Here is a 16,799-nt window from a genome sequence, read left to right on the forward strand (position 1 = left end):
TCTATCTATCTATCTATCTATCTATCTATCTATCTATCTATCTATCTATCTATCTATCTACCTATCTATATATACATACATATAATTTTTCCCTCCAACTACTCTAATACTGAAAAAGGACTTATGAGTTACAAATATCATCTTTCCATGCAGAATGTAAACAGTTCAGCTTTAATAAGTCTCATAAAATTTCTCTTTCCTGTTTACCTCTTCATGTTTCTCTTCAGTCTTGTACCTGAAAGTCAAATTTTCTGTTCAGCTCTGGTCTTTTTATCAAGAATGCTTGAAAGACCTCTATTTCACTGAATGACCATTTTTCCCCTGAAGGATTATGCTCAGTTTTGCTGGGTAGGTGATTCTTGGTTGTAATCTTATCTCCTTTGCCCTCCGGAATATTATATTCCATGCCCTGCAGTCCCTTAATGTAGAAGTGGCTAAATCTTGTGTTGTCCTGATTGTGTTTCCACAATACTTGAATTGTTTTCTTCTGGCTGCTTGTAATAGTTTCTCCTTGATCTGGGAATTCTGGAGTTTGGCTACAATATTCTTAGGAGTTTTCCTTTGGGGGTCTCTTTCAGGAGTTTATTGGTGGATTCTTTCCATTTCTATTTTGCCCTCTGGTTCTAAAATATCAGGACAGTTTTCCTTGATAATTTCTTAAAAAATGATGTCTAGACTCTTTTTTTGATCATGACTTTCAGATAGTCCAATAATTTTAAAATTATCTCTCCTGGATCTATTTACCAGGTCAGTTGTTTTTCCAATGAGATATTTCAGATTGTTTTATATTTTTTTAATTCATTTTACAGTGTCTTGATTTCTCATAAAATCACTAGCTTCCAATTCCTTCATTCTAATTTTTAAGGAAGTATTTTCTTCAGTAAGCTTTTGGACTTCCTTTTCCATTTGGCCAATTTTGCTTTTTAAGGCATTCTTCTCCTCGTTGGCTTTTTGGACCTTTTTGCCATTTGGGTTAGGCTATTTTTTTGGTGTTATTTTCTTCAGTATTTTTTTGAGTCTCCTTTAGCAAGCTATTGACTTGTTTTTCATGATTTTCTTGCGTCACTGTCAGCTTTTCCTATACTTCTCTTACTTGTTTCTCAAAATCCTTCTTGAGTTCTTCCATGGCCTGGGATCAATTCATATTTTTGTTGAAGGCTTTGGATGCAGGAGTTTTGACTGCGTTCTTCTGGTTGTATGTTTTGATCTTCTTTGTCACCAAAGAAAGATTTTGTGGTCTGATTCTTTTCTCTCTGCCTGTTCATGATTCCAGCCAATTACTTGAGTTATAAACTCTTTGTTAAGGTAGGAGTCTGCTTCCCGTGTGGACAATGTACTGTCCCAAGGTTTGGGAGTTTTGTGTAGCTGTTTTCAGCTATTCTTCTAGGGACCTGAAAATTTTCAGTTCTTCCAACATGCTATGATCAAGGGCGAGGTGTTTATTCCTTTCCTGGCCTGTGCTCTGGTCTATGAATGACCAAAACCTTTTCTGTCTTGGAACTGTGAGGAGGATTTCCACTCCCCAGTCACTACAAGCTCCACCACGCCAGCGCTCCTCCTTGCCCCAGGATCACAACCCAGAACTGTGACCCAGATCCAAGCATGGGCAAAGCAAGAGAATTCAGCACCAGCAGAGAGATTCCTTCAATCCCTTTCTGATCAGCCACTCAATTCCCCCTCAGTCTGCGGGCTGGAAGCTCAGGAGGCAGCCGCCGCCTCGGAATTGCACTCAGGCACTGGAGCTGAGAGCATCACGCTTTTCTCTCAGCACTGCAAAAACAGATCCTTCTTACTACCCTTCTAAGTTGTCTTTAGTGTTCTTGACTTGAGAAGTCTGGAGTCTACCATAGCTACCTGTGATTCAGTCCTCTGAGGCCTGCTCCAGGTTCGCTGCAGCCAGTTTACCCACAGTAATCTGCGTTACTCTCCCAGCCTGGCACAATAAACCTTTCCAATCAACCATCCAAGTTTTCTTGGGCTGGAAATTTGTTTCATTCTGTCTTTTTGTGGGTTCTGCTGCTTTAGAATTTGTTTAGAGCCATTTTTACAGGTATTTGGAGGGGTTTGGGGGAGAGCTCAAGCAGGTCACTGCTTTTACTCTGCCAGCTTGACTCCACCCCCAAGAAATTAATTATTGAGTGATAGATTTTGGAGTGATCTCCCTTGATAAGACAGGTTAATTTATAGTAATGAGTGAGATCACCAAGGATTTCATGTACCTATAGAGAACTAGGACACATCATGGTTCCATTCATTTTTTTCTTTTTTAATTTTATGTTTCAAACCTGTAGTGGATTGATGATCACATCTTTTTTTGAGAATCATTTCCTCTTGGGTAGATTTCAATCTATCTACACATTCTTGTCCCATAGATTTCTTACATATGCATCTCTTGTCATTTCTCCTTAGGAGCACTGGAGGTCTTCCTTGGGTAATTTCAAAGTATTAAAGGAAGGATACTCTATGAATCTTGATGTCAAATTATGAACAATATGTATTCTTCACCTGCTTGTTTTAGTTTAATTTTACTTTGTTTGGCTTTGTTTTTGCAGTGTGACTTGATAGGATCCCTTTTTAGGAGAATACTAGATCTTGTTGAGAATATCTTGAATTATTCTGGAGATTATTGTTATGGGCACAATATAATCCCTAAACAGAAAAGTTAATAGAATCTCTCCTTTAATAGGCAATCATTCATTTATTTGGACTTTAATAAATATTCATTGATATTATCAAATGTCTTTTTACTTGAACATATGCTATTCTGACTCCTTAAGTAATGTTGATTCTCTGCTAATCATTGAACAAATTTACTTCTCTGATCATATGTGTCGCAGAATCATGTATTATCTTAATGAATGGGGAATTTTATCATTTCCTTTTTTAATGCATTAGAGGTAATGTTCTCTGTGTTTTAGAAAAGAGAGGCAGAGCGTTCACCCCTGATGGACACTACTCTACTATATCTAAGATTATATCTAGAATATTAGAGAAAAAGCAGGATGATACAGTTTTGAAAAGGCATTGACAAGTTAAAGAACATCAAAGAGGATATTTTGGACAGTGATGTGTTTTGAGTCAATCCTATGTGCAGATTGGTTGATGGTAATAGTAATATTTAATTTAGAAAAATTTTAAAAATAGGAGCCACATGAGGAGTGTCTTCAAGCACTTGAAGGAGTATCATATGGAAGAGGGATTAGTCTTCTTTTCCTGGATCCCAAAAAGCAGCACTAGGAGAAATTCATGGATTTTCAAAGAGGTAAATTTAAGCTCAGTTGTAAGACCTCATTTCCTAACAATCAGAGCTGTCTCAAACTGAGATTGACTGCCTCTGAATAGGTTGTATCCTCAAGTAAAGGTAGGAGATGCTGGAGATGTCCTAGAGTAGACCTAAAGTCCCTTCTAATGGTGAAATTCCTTAATGTGATCTGTGAAATTTTGTAAAATCTATGAATGAATTTTAGAAATGAAATTCAGAAGCCGAAGTCCTCTTTGTACTGACAAGGTTCTTTTTACAATGAGACAAAAGTCAAAATCTCCCAGAAAATTCAAGGCAAGATATACCTGAGAAAAGCAGCAGTAGGATAAATCTGTTTTCTTCATTGTGAGTGACCTTCAAGTCATGTGAGTAATGAAACATTTGTTTTTTCCCTCTTGAGCATTACAATGATTTTGGGGATGCAAATACTAGATTCAATATATATAGACTATGCAATATCAATATCATTTAAAGCAATGAATTTGTGTAAAAAATAAACATTTGTTTATAAAGATTTAAAGGATTTTTTATTTAAAAAAATCAACTCAAACTGAATTATTAATAGTAATTGACATTTAGATAATGCTTTAAAAACGTTAGTCTTCTGCATAAATTATTTAATGTGAACTTCATAATAACTATGAGGCAAGTACGCCAGATCTTTATATCTCCATTTTACAGGTGAGGCAACTGAGACTCAGAGATGTCAATTGGCTTTCTCACTGTCACACATTAAGTGTCAAAGACACAATTTGAACTTGTGTGCTATAGAATCATAGGAACATAGATTTAAAGGCAGAAGGGAACTTAAAAGGCATCAATAATACTAATACTTCCTGTACATGTAATCATGCTTTTCCATTTCCATTCCTAGCAGTTGGTATAGTCTTTTGCATATCGTAAGTGCTTAATAAGGTTTTTCTTTTCATCTTAATCAAGTCCACTCTCCTCATTTTAGAGAAGAGAAAATTGAGGCACAGAGAGTTTAAGAAACTTGCCCCACAATTGAACAGGTAGCAAGAGGCAGGGGCAAGATTTGAAACCTAGGTTCAATTATCAATCCACTGAGTCACATTACTATAATGGGCTATAGGCTTAGGGATCTATGGTGACAAGAAAGATTGGAGCATAAGTGAGGGTAATGTAAGAAAGGACAAAACTACACAAGGCGGATAGTTTCATGAGAAGAAATGGGCAGGTGTCAATAGAAGAAACTGTTCTCAAGACTAAGAGAAACATGGATGATAAGAAACTGCATAATGAAAGAGTCTATGATGGACTTTCAAGCCCGTGTGTTCTCTCATTGTGCCAAAGGCACTTGGTAATTTCAGCCACTTTAGTCATGTTGGTGTACTGTTCTCTAGGGAAGGCAGATAGTTCAGCATTTCAGGCCTGCTTATATTGAGGGAAATCAGGTGGCATAATTGATGATAAGATGGTAGAGATATTCCGGGACATTTTAAAATCTCTAAATTTCCTTTAGTTCTTTCTCTTGAATCTGAATGATGAATTTTGTTTTGTTTTGTTTTTCTCTCTAAGGCTCCAAACAGGGGAAAAAAAGTCATTTTCCCTAAGCAAAAATGAGATCCAGGATAACTTTTCTAAGCTGTATGTCTCTTTTATACATATATATACATATATACACATATTACTATATATACATATATACATATGTATATACATATATACTCACATACATATATACATATACATATATGTATATATGTATAATCAGTCAGTCATTTGGTCAATAAACATTTATTAAGCATCTGTGATGTGCCAAGCACTATGTTAGATGTCAGAGATTAGAAATAGAGGCAAAAACAAAAACAGAAAATGGTGTTTGCCCTCAAGTAGCTGACAGCCTGATGGCGGAGAGGACAAGAAAACAAATATGTACAAACAAGCTATAGACAGGATAAACAGGAAATAAATAAGAGGGGGAAAGCACTAGAGTTGGGAGGGTTGGGAAAGGTTTCCTGTTGAAAATAGGATTTTAGTTGGAGCATAAAAGAAGCCTGGAAAGTCAATAGGCAGAGATGAGGAGGGAGGCAGCCTGAGAGAATGCCTGGAGCCAGGCATAGAAGAGGAAGTTTCTGGGAGTAAGATTTAAGAAGACTAGAAAGGTGGAATGGATCTGAAGTGATGTGGCTTTGTTATGAAGGATTTAGAACATCAAGGAGAGGATTATACATTTGACCCCAGAGGCCGCATGTTGGACCAACGGGGTTTTCCAGTCATATAAAGCTGGCAAAATTGCATTATACTGAAAATGAAGGACTCACATAGCATGTATTTATTTCCCATTGTCTATTGTAGGGAGACACATAGTTGCTGTTTTCAGGAATTCAAGTCAGCCTGGACTACTGAATAGAAGACTGAATTTGGAATCAGGAAGAAAGGAATAAAAGGGAGAGCTCTGACACTAGTTGTGTGATAGTGGATAAGTCAGCCTACCTACTGAGCCTTAGGTAATCCTCTATGATTTGTAACAAATAGATGGCAATCAGGAAGGAAGGGGTTCCTATGAGAAGAGCTCCACATACTGGCAAATTACAGATCTTTTGTTCCTGCTTTCATGTTCTCACATAGGAAGAGTAACTTCCAGTTTTATCTGAGGAGATTGAAGAGAAGTTAATGATTTGCCAAAATTAATTCCAAAACTGACAAACTAAATAATGGAATCTATTGAATTTCTAGATATATTATAAACTCCTTTCTATAGTCAATTTTCCAAATTTGCATTAATTGAATTCATAAATTGAAAACTGGAAGGGAATTTTGACATTGTTTCCACATGAAGAAAATGAAGCCAAGGGGAATAAAATAACTTGTTCAATACCATGTAAAAAAAAGTGGCAAATGCTGGTTTGAAACCCACTCTTTGGGTTCCAAATCCAGTGGACTTTCTAATAGGCCACACATCATATTGCATTTTTCACTGTAACATCTTTAAATACAGTAGACCATGACTGTGACCATGGACAAATCTTTTAGCTATTCTGGGACTCAGTTTTCTCAGTGCTAGTAGAAGAATAAATTCTCTCTGGTTTTTTCCAAAACATTGAATTATGTGATTCTGTCACAGGATTTCAGAATAAAGCCCACTGCAATGTGTTGAACTAGGAATGATTAAAAAACAAAAACACTGACTATATCTTTACATTGAAAGTTGCCCTATGATCTCTTGGAAAGGAGTGTAATTTAAGTCTCACTAATGCAATAAAATATCATGCTTCAAATTTTTCATTTTAATGGAACTTGAAATCTCACATATCAAAGTAAAACACAGTTTTGGTCTAAGGGTTTAAAAGAAGTTTGGCATTTGTAACTGACTTGAATTCCACTGTTGCTTCTTAATATCAGTGTAACTTTGAGCAAGTCTTACAAACTTCCTGTGTCTTAGTTTCCTCTTTTGTAAAATGAGGGAGTTAGAGTATAAGGCCTCTAAGATCCCTTCTAAATCATAGCTCTGATATTATGAAAGGAACATGGTTTAGTGGAAGTAACAATGATATGGAGTTAGAAGACCTTTCCTCTTACAATCCTGATTCTGTTACTTTTTTATTTGTGAGTCCTTGGGTAAGCCTTTTCAGACCCCCAGGCCTCAGATTCCTTGAATGTAAAATGCAGGGGTGAAATTAGATGATCTCTAAGGTGCTTGCCAGCTTGAAATCTGATGAATAAGCCTATCAAGCAAATAGTGAAATGGATATATATCTACATATCCTTGAGCTACAAATAATCCTTGCCCATCACTCATTTCCCTTAATTTGTTGTTCACTAGGTATACTTAATGAAGAATTATTCTTTGGTATTATTAGAATCACTGATTTGGGCAGAGGGGAGGTTTTGAGAATACAAATAAGGAGAACTCCTCTATGTTATATCATAAGATATGAATATTTATAATCTTTCCTCTAGAAGTCACTATTACTGCTGCTTAATGAACAATGGAAAAAAACGGACTGGCACATCAAGGATTCTGATGATATCCATTTTCTTGCAGTGAGCTCTCTCAGGAGTTCTGAGTCACTGTAATAATCTGTCATCATAGCCTACCAGACAGGGAGCCTCTCCATTTGGAAAACCTACCCATGGATCTTGAGCCTGGGTTCTGGTCACCATTTTCCCCATGGTAGCGTGAATATACAGAGTGTGTGAGAATGAATACATGAGAATGACACTAAGGTTGAAACCGGAAACTTGTAGAAATAGAAAAGTTCATAAGAGAGATAAATTTGAGTGAAAACAATTTATTAAGGTTAGAGATGCATGTTGTGGCCAATCTATGCCTATTCACTCAGAGCTATTCGCTTTGTCATAGCTAAAATTAAAAGTCGGGAAGTTATTCATTGGTCACTGGCCACAAGTCAGAGTTGACCCTCTGAGGGGCATCTGCCACAGTTACACGGTGATCTACAAAACAAGGTTTACTGGGGCAGGTTGGGTGTAATTTTGTCAATATCTTTTGTCCAAATGCTTCTATGAACATTCAGGTAAGTTTAACTGCCCTAAGGGACCAATGCCTGGTTTAAAAAAAAAAAAGACAAATTAGGGAATAAATTCTGAAGTAGTTGTATTGGAAACAAATTCCATAACTAGCTATGAAGTTGGAGGAGAATGGTATACAACACACCTTCCTGTACTCTGCATGGTGGATCAAACACCTCTTCCAGTTGATCCTCAGATCCTAATTTAGATACTAATGAACTATAGCTTGAAGTCCACTAAAAGTTGCTACTGATCATTTGTATGCTAAGTATTGTCTGGCCTAGTTTTCCCCAACTTATAATTTCCCTAACTTGATCTTGGTGCTTTCAACCAAAGTACAGAAATATAGGACTTGCCATTCATCCACATTCAATTTCACCTTATTAGATTCAGCCTCTTAAACTTAAACTTAAATTGTGGATATCATTTTGTATCGTAAGCTACTCCCCAGCCTCCTAGAGTAACAGCTCATCAAGAATTCAGCTAAGGAGCCAACTGCAAGGCTGAGAAAATACCATTGATACGCATGAAGTTGACCACCCCAGATCACCTACTGATGTCAGTGAAAAACAGATAATACAAGGACTCCACAATAGAGCAATATTCAGTCTGCGGTTCAAACCAGAGCTGTGGTTCAAAATAAATTGTGTGGTTTGAGAAAGAACCATTGCTTCTGCAAGCTTGCAAAGTAGCTGGCTTATCTTACAGAATACACTCCTCATCAAATGGAAGGAATTCTGAAGGTAGAGGAGTGACACCTCAGAAATCTTCTTAATATTTCCAAGCCAAGAATGAGGTGGCAGTTAATGGGAAGAATTCTTTCATATGTGACAATATCGGCATTTCTCTCCTCAGAGAAAGAATCAGTCTTGCCCTATAAAGATGAATGATGTCAGAACAGTGGGTCTCAATGGTGTGCCTGCTGAGACATTCAAAGGCTGATATGATATGCCCTGGAGACACTGATAGTGCTTCTCTCTCAGGATGCAAATGCTGCAGAAGTGACTCTGGTTGGGCACATAATGGCATTGCCAACATCAAAAAATCTAAGAATTTTTTTGAGACAAATTTTTATTGTGTTTATTGAGATAACTTTTTATTCTCTGTTCTTCAAAGGACCAAGGTCATAGGTGGTATTGTTTTCCTTACCAGTCCTTCCAAGACTTTGGAGTCACAAAGATGGCAGTTGGAATCCTGCCTCAGATACTTGCTAGCTGGATGATTCTGGGCAAAACACAATTTCTCTCAGTCTCTGTTTCCTGAACTGCAAAATAAAGGTAACAACATCTACCTTGAACTGATGCAAGGTAAAAGTAAGGAGAGGAAAAAAAATAGTGTACATAATGAATATAACAGTGTAAATTGGAAAAAAAATTACAACTGCAAAATAATTTAATATTACAAAATAATAAAGAAGAGATATTAGAAGACACTGCTTTCAACTAATTAGTATGTGTATGAATATACTGTCATATATATGTATATATATATATTTATACCCACATATGTGTATGTATGCATATATGTATATACATACTGATTGGTTTTGCTAATTTTCCTCCTTTTTTCTTCTATTACCTTTTATTTTTCTTTTAAAAATTATTCTTTGTTATTTGAGATGGGGGTAGTGGATGATATAAAGGAAATTTAGCTTACATAAAAGTAATAGATAACAATAAAATACATATTTTAAAAGTAGTACCTTCCTGGATATACAATAGATATCTTAAATTCAACGTGTTTAAAACAGATCTCATCTTTTCCCCAGACCTCTCCCCACCTCCCACCTTCTCTATTACTGTAGAAGGCATCACCATCTTCCTAGCTCCTCAGACTCCCAACCCAGGTATCATCTTTGACTCCTCACGATCTCTTGCCCCCCCACATCCAATTTGTTGCTAAGGTTTGTTGATTTAATCTTTTCAACATCTCTCAAATATGCCCTCTTCTGCTCTCTGCCATCACTTTAGTGCAGTCTCTCCTCACTTCATGCCCAGATTATTACAATGGACTGATGTTGGATCTGCCTGCTTTAAACCTCTCTCCTCTGTAATCCATTTTCTATTCAGACACTTAAGCAGTTTTCCTAAAGTGCAGATTTGACTATGTTATTCCCCTATTCAATAAAATTCAATTGCTCCCTATTTCCTCCAGTATCAAATACAAACTCCTCTACGTGGCATTCAAGGACCTTCATAACCTTTTCCCTCCTACCTTTCCAGTCTTCTTACACCTTATCCCCTACCATGTACTCTTTGATCTAGTAACAGTGGCTCCCTGGCTGTTCCATGAACAAAACACTACATCTCTCTGCCCCGGGCATTTTTCTGGCTGTTTCCAATGGCTGGAGAACAAGCCAAAACTCTCCATCTCCACTACTGCCTTCCCTGACTTTAAGTCCTAACACCAATCCCATTTTCTACAGGAAGCCTTCCCTCTATTAATCATTTTTATTTATTCCATATATGAATGTGTGTATGTATAAACACACACACTTTTGGTTTGTATACATTTTGGCTTGTCTCTCTCTTTAGATTGTGAGTTCCTTGAGGCTAAAGTTTGTCCTTTGCCCCTTTTTTGTATCTCTAGAATTTAGTGTAATACCTAGAATGTAGATGCTTAAAAAAATCTGTGGTTGATTCACAATACTGTTGTGAGGCTCAATTATGACACACGTAAAGTGTTTTGCACATCTTAAAGGACAATATAAATTTTAGATTATTTTTATCCTATGTTGTAACTCATAATAACATTGTTTGCTATTCCCCACTAAGGTCATGCTTATTACTGTGATCACACAGCCAATAAATATTAGAAGTGGGACTGAAACTAGTCATACCCAAGTCTGTGGAAGGCTATCTATTTAAAATGCCATACTACCATCATCTCCTTTAATCTCCAGTCACAAGTTACTGATTCTCTTTTGGACATTTCAAATTGGGGATATCTTAAAATCAACACATGTAAAATGACTCATTATACAACCCTTTCCTCTCAAAATGTCTCTATTACTCTCCAAGGTACCACCACTTTTCTGGGATCTCAGGATCATACTCTCAACATTATCCTGGAATTTGTTATAATTAAATAAAAATACTATAGATTTTGAGGTTTTATTTTGTAGCCTGTAACTTTGCTGAAGAAGTATTTCACTTGTCTCAATTAGTATCTTTGCTGATTCTCTAGAATTTTCCAAGTATAGCATCAAATAAGAAAACAGAGATAATATTATCTCTTTCTTAACTGTATTTATGCATTTAATTTATTTTTTCTTGGAATATTGCTATGGCTAGCATTTGCTGAACTCTAGATAAGAATGGGGAGGGTGGGAATTCTTACTTCACTTTTGTGTTTACTGGAAAATGTTCTAGTGTATGCCCATTACATAGAGGCTTTTGCAATATCATATCTATATCTATCTATATCTATATCTATATCTATATCTATATCTACATATGCATATACATATCCCTCTGTGCCTAAACTTTGTAGAATTTTTAGCTTAAAAGGGATGTACTTTGTCAAAGGTTTTTTTTTCTATATCTATTAAGACAACCATATGATTTTTGAGGTTTTGCATTTTAGCATGATCAATTATGTTTACTTTTTCTAACATTGATCATGACTAGTATAATTTTCTAACAGAGATCATCATTAACTTGCATCATTGGTATAAATCCCTTTTGTCCATTTTGAATGAAATACAAGCAAGCAAGGCTATCCTCAAACAGTTTATGTTCTAATATCATAGACACATCATAAGAGGGAGTCGTAAATGTGGGAAAGGGTGCCAGAATAACATGCTGAAGAGATAATTGGGAAGTGAGTGGTGTGGAGTCACAGTTCCAGGCAAGATGAAACAAAAGCTCACATATTAGAGCTGGGGAATGGAAGAATAGAGCCCAACGTTCAGTGGGATGAGTTTCTGGAGGATGATTATGTTGAATGAAATATAGATTGCAGATAGAGAAGTGCCTGGTGGTCTTCTGGGTACTGAGGATGCAAAGACAAAAAAATGAAACAGTCCCTACTCTCAGTCAATGTTTATCCTACTAAGGGTAAGGTTGGGGAGACACACCAAAGACCCATGAAGGATTCCACAGATGGTTTGGTAGATGAGTTACTATGAATCATCATCACCTTCTTCTTCTTTTTCTTCTTCTTTTTCTTTTTCTTCTTCTTCTTTTTCTTCTTCTTTGACATTAATTTCATCAAGGGAGGGGAAAAGGAAGGAAGGATAAAAGGAAAAAAAGAACAGGGAAAGAGTCCTGTTTCATTTTCAGTACATGTAAGTCACCTCAAAGTATCACTAACCTCTGAAAACTGAAATCCATTGTTAAATTTGAAATTGTTTTCTGTTACTTTGAGATTTGCTATTCATCATCAAAATACCTGTTTATAGAGAATGACTTTGAAGGAGACATTGCTAATCACCAAACCAGGTTTTGTATCTATAAAAAAGGGCATGATGTGGCACTATTGTTGGTCAAGTAGCTTTCAAAATTCTCCCTGTCTTAGCAAGGATACTTATAATTTATGAGCTGGCACCTCCTTCTACACAATACCCAGGAAAGAAAACTCTGGCGGCCAAGAGGCAGGCACCGTTGAGGAGACAGCTTCCATTAAAATCTATTGACTTCAATAATAGCTAGTATGTGGAGCTCAATGTGGGCCCAGGATGTCTAATCCTGAGTTATAAATATTCATTGATGCGACCACAATAGATGCTTTGTCTCAGCTCCTGTCACTAAAGCAGCAATAAAAAATGAGAACTCTTCTGGACATGGGGAAAGGATTTTTTGGGACAGCATCATTAGATATATTTTTGTCACTTCTTTGGACTAACTTTTTATGGGTTTGATGAAAAGGAGCAACTTTTTTTATATTTTTGTAATAAAAGGACAAACAACAAACTAAGTGACCTTATGCTAACACTGATATAATGCCATTTCTTTTCATCACATTATTTTTGATTTTATCTTATCTATTCTTATGTGTGCTTCCTCAAGTCTTTCCTGTTCTGCCCCAGAATACCAATTCTGGTTAGCTTAGGCACACCTGGAATTTCAACATCAACAAACATTTATGAAGAGCCTACTATGAGTGTTACTTGGGCAATATATCCTAAAATTGGTACCAAGAAGATTGGAACAACCCTTACACAAGGAAGACACAGAAGTTCATCAAATGTTCTATAACTTTGCTTTAAAAAGACCCTACTATGTGTTTAGCACTTCGCTGTATGTCGGGGATATTGATAGAAAAAAAAAGGAAATTTTAAAAACCTCTATCCCTAAGATGCATGTGTGGAAGGTCACTTTGTATCTATTTAGCTTCCACACCGAATGCTAGGCAAAGTAGTGCCACATATCTGGAATAGAACTGCCCCCTCCACTTAAGAACCCTAAGTCATGAGGTGGAAGTATAGACTAACAGAGGCAGTGTGGGCTTGGAATCAAGGAGATGTGCATCTAAATTCTACCTCAAACCTTGAATCCCTATGTAACTCTGGGCTGAGCCCTTAACTTTACTGGGCTCCAATGTCTTCATCCATAAAATGGAAATGAAAATACCACTTACCTTGGCTAATGGGTAGTGTAGTAAATAGAGCACTGAACTTGGTATCAGGAAGACCTGAATTCAAATCTGGCCTCAAGTACTTACAAGCTGCCTGGTTCTAGCAAAGTCACTTAACCTGTTTCCTTAAATCTGGCATCTGTAATAGGAATAATAATAACACAAACTCCCCAGGGTTGTTGTGAGTATAAAATGATATAATACTTTCAATACACTTTTTAAACCTTAAATTGCTACATAAGTGATGATGATAATGATGATTACCTCATAGCTCTTTTGTGAAGATCAGATGAGAAATCTTAAATCTCCATATTACATGTCACCTATTATCACCCCTCCCCAACTCTTTCACAAATCCTTGCAGGAATATTCAAAGAATAGTTGATATCTGTCATCCAGTAGTTGTACATAACTTTGACCTTTATGTGATGATGGAGAAAGTCAACAAATACACTAAAACACTAAAATATAACAGGGCAGAAGGGAGAAACATTTCCATGATGAAACAAAAAATAAAATTTCTTAAATGTTTACAAAATATCAGCCATGAAAAAAGCAAAAGCAAAAAAAGAATAACTAAAAAGTTCCCTTGAAGCTATGAATCAATGAAATAATAATAATAACAATAATAATAATAATAATAATAATGTCAAAATACAGATTCAGACTTTTAAGGTTTGCAAAGTACTTTATATATGTCAACTGATTGGGTTGTTTCAATAGCTCTGGAAAGTAGTTGTTATTATCACCATTTTATACATGGGAAAAATGATAGTGAAAGAGGTTATTTGTTGAGAGTCATATGGCTACTAGGTCTCTTACTCAGGGTTTAAGTTCAGGCTTTCTGACTCCCTATCCAGTGCTCTATTTACTGTGTCACCTAGCAACCATCCGATGATTGTATGACTTACTTTTTCAGGAGTGATGATGGATTTGTCCTGATTTGTTCTCACCACTATGATGGTTGTTTGAATCAGATTAGAAAAATGGTCTTTGAGTGAAGCAAATTTTGATCTTGTAAGGTTGGTGCTGTCATCAGCTAATGAGACCCAGGTACATGATAAACATTGTTGATTGCCCAAAGTGGCATTTTTTAAATCAGAGAGTCAGTCAGATTTTTCACATATGCAAGGAACGTCTCAATTATTTAAAGATAATAACCTACTCTTTGACTTGATGAGGGAAAAAGAGGAACAAAAAATGAGGGCAAGGTAATCACACAGAGATAGTAGATGAAAGGCCAGCAGTAAACTGGAAGTCATGAGATGTTAGAAGAGCTGGAGCAGGATCCCCAATTCATTGGGTAGACATTCTGTTGCATGTTTATATAAAGATATGCCCAAAAGTCACCAGAGTTAAGGAAGGCTGGATGTAATACAGAAAGACAATGCCCTTATGGATAATACCATGGAACCTTAGCAGTATTAAAGTTATCATGTGTAGCTTTTAAACTAAATGGTCATTTGGATGCCATCCATAAAGTACAACAGTTGTCACTAGAAGAAAACAAGGGAATCCTTGCTTAAGAAGGAAAGAAAAACTGAATTGTTACTTGTTCCTCTCCCCCAAGTGAATGATGGGAAGTAAGCATCTAATTTGACTTTGGTTTGGGTTTTTGAAGATCTTTGCTGTTGTTGTTGTTGATGATGATGATGATGAAACAAAAAGAAGGGGGAAGAAAAGTCCAAATCAATGGCAGCTTTTGTAAAACAGAGTCTTTAATTTGATGAGATAAAGGAAAGTCAGCAATAAAGTGGCTCACTTTGTTTCATAAGTGATATTATCCTTTGCGTGGAAGGAGCAGTGCTGGAACTGTCAGATTTTGAGCAATGAATTGTCCTAATTACTTTATCATTGATTATTACTGAGATGTGTGTATGCGTGTGTGTGTGTATGCATGTGTGCGTGTGTGCGTGTGTGTGTGTATACAAGAAAGAGAGAGATAGAGAGACAGAGAGAAAGAGACAGAGAGTCAGAGAGAGACAAAGAGGCAGACAGAGACAGAGAGAGAGAGAGAGAGCTCTTTGGAGAGAAGCAATAGCATTGTGAAAAGTACAGTCTCATTTAAATTCTTAAAATAATAAGACCTAGTTTTCAATTTCAGCTAGCCACTAAGACATTTAGCTTCTGTGGGCCTCAGTTTCCTCAATTTGAAATAGTAAAGTTAATCAAAAGCCAATCTCGGAGTCAAAAGGACCTAGTCTCAAGTCCTAACCCAGATATGTACTAACTGTGTGGCCCTGGGCAGGTTGCCCCAAAGCAGTGGTCCAATGTGCTCCAAAGCAACCCTCTAAGATGATGTTTTAGAGGAGCACTATCAGCATGGATAGAGGAGGTTTCCTAATCAGGGGTTCTCCATGCCAATGAAATCATAGTTCATGTAAAAAAAAATAAAGAATAATGGTTGAAATGCCTATTTTACGTGGTTGCTTGGGAGCTGAAATGATACGATGGATATGATATCTCTGGTAAATCTGAAAATACTTACCAGTTATAATGTGCATATATGTTTTTCACATATTTTCAGGTATTTTCTACAACAGAATCAATATGAAGAATAGATAATAGCAGTGACAAAGCAAATACACAAAAATAAAAAGTATAAATTATATTTAAAATCATTTTTATAGTTATCATTCTCATTAATGCATACATAGTTCTAGATTCCTGTCTATCTCCAAGCTGCTCTACATTCTACCTCTCTGCCTCTCCCCTCATCCCCATATACATCCACTCCTGGGTGTTTTTTCTACTTGCTGGGCCATCTCCAGTGGTCCCGGTCAATGTTGGCCGCTGAAACCAGATAACTGCAGAGGAGAAAATGAGGCTGGTGACTTTGCACCACCCTCCCTCACTCAAATAAAATTTAATTGCTGGTCATGTCATCATCTCCCTGATATCATGGTCTTTTTTGAGAATGAAGGACAAACCACAACTACAATTTTTCTGCTCAATGGCCAGCAACATGACATTATAATGAAGGGAGATTGGTAACAGCTCTGTTCAATTCAATTGAATTCAATTCAATCCAATTCAATAAACTTCAGTTTCATTCAGCTGGCACTTTCTACATACCTTCTATGTGTTCAGAACTAGGGATAGAGAGTCACAATAAAATGGTTCATTTTAAGGAGTTTGCATTCAATTGGAGAACAAAACACATATGGAAAGAACTACACAAAGAAAAAAAAAAGAAATAGTAGCTGGAATTGCTATCAACTGAGAGAACTAAGTTCTCTTGCAAGTTATGACACTCTGGCCAAGCTTTAATAGCACATATACCCAAGAGATGCAATTGAAGAGGGATAACATTTCAGCCACATCATTCAGCCTGTGTAAATGTATAGAGTCAGAGGTGAGAGTGAGAATGTTCTGAATGGACAAGAGTAATAGTCTATCTTTACTACAACATATAATGTGTAAAAGGGAGTAATGTTTTTAGATAATGGGGGCCTGAATTACTCTG

Source organism: Vombatus ursinus, unplaced genomic scaffold (genome assembly GCF_900497805.2).
Source record: "Vombatus ursinus unplaced genomic scaffold, bare-nosed wombat genome assembly UNPS02014810.1, whole genome shotgun sequence".
Lineage (NCBI taxonomy): Eukaryota > Metazoa > Chordata > Mammalia > Diprotodontia > Vombatidae > Vombatus > Vombatus ursinus.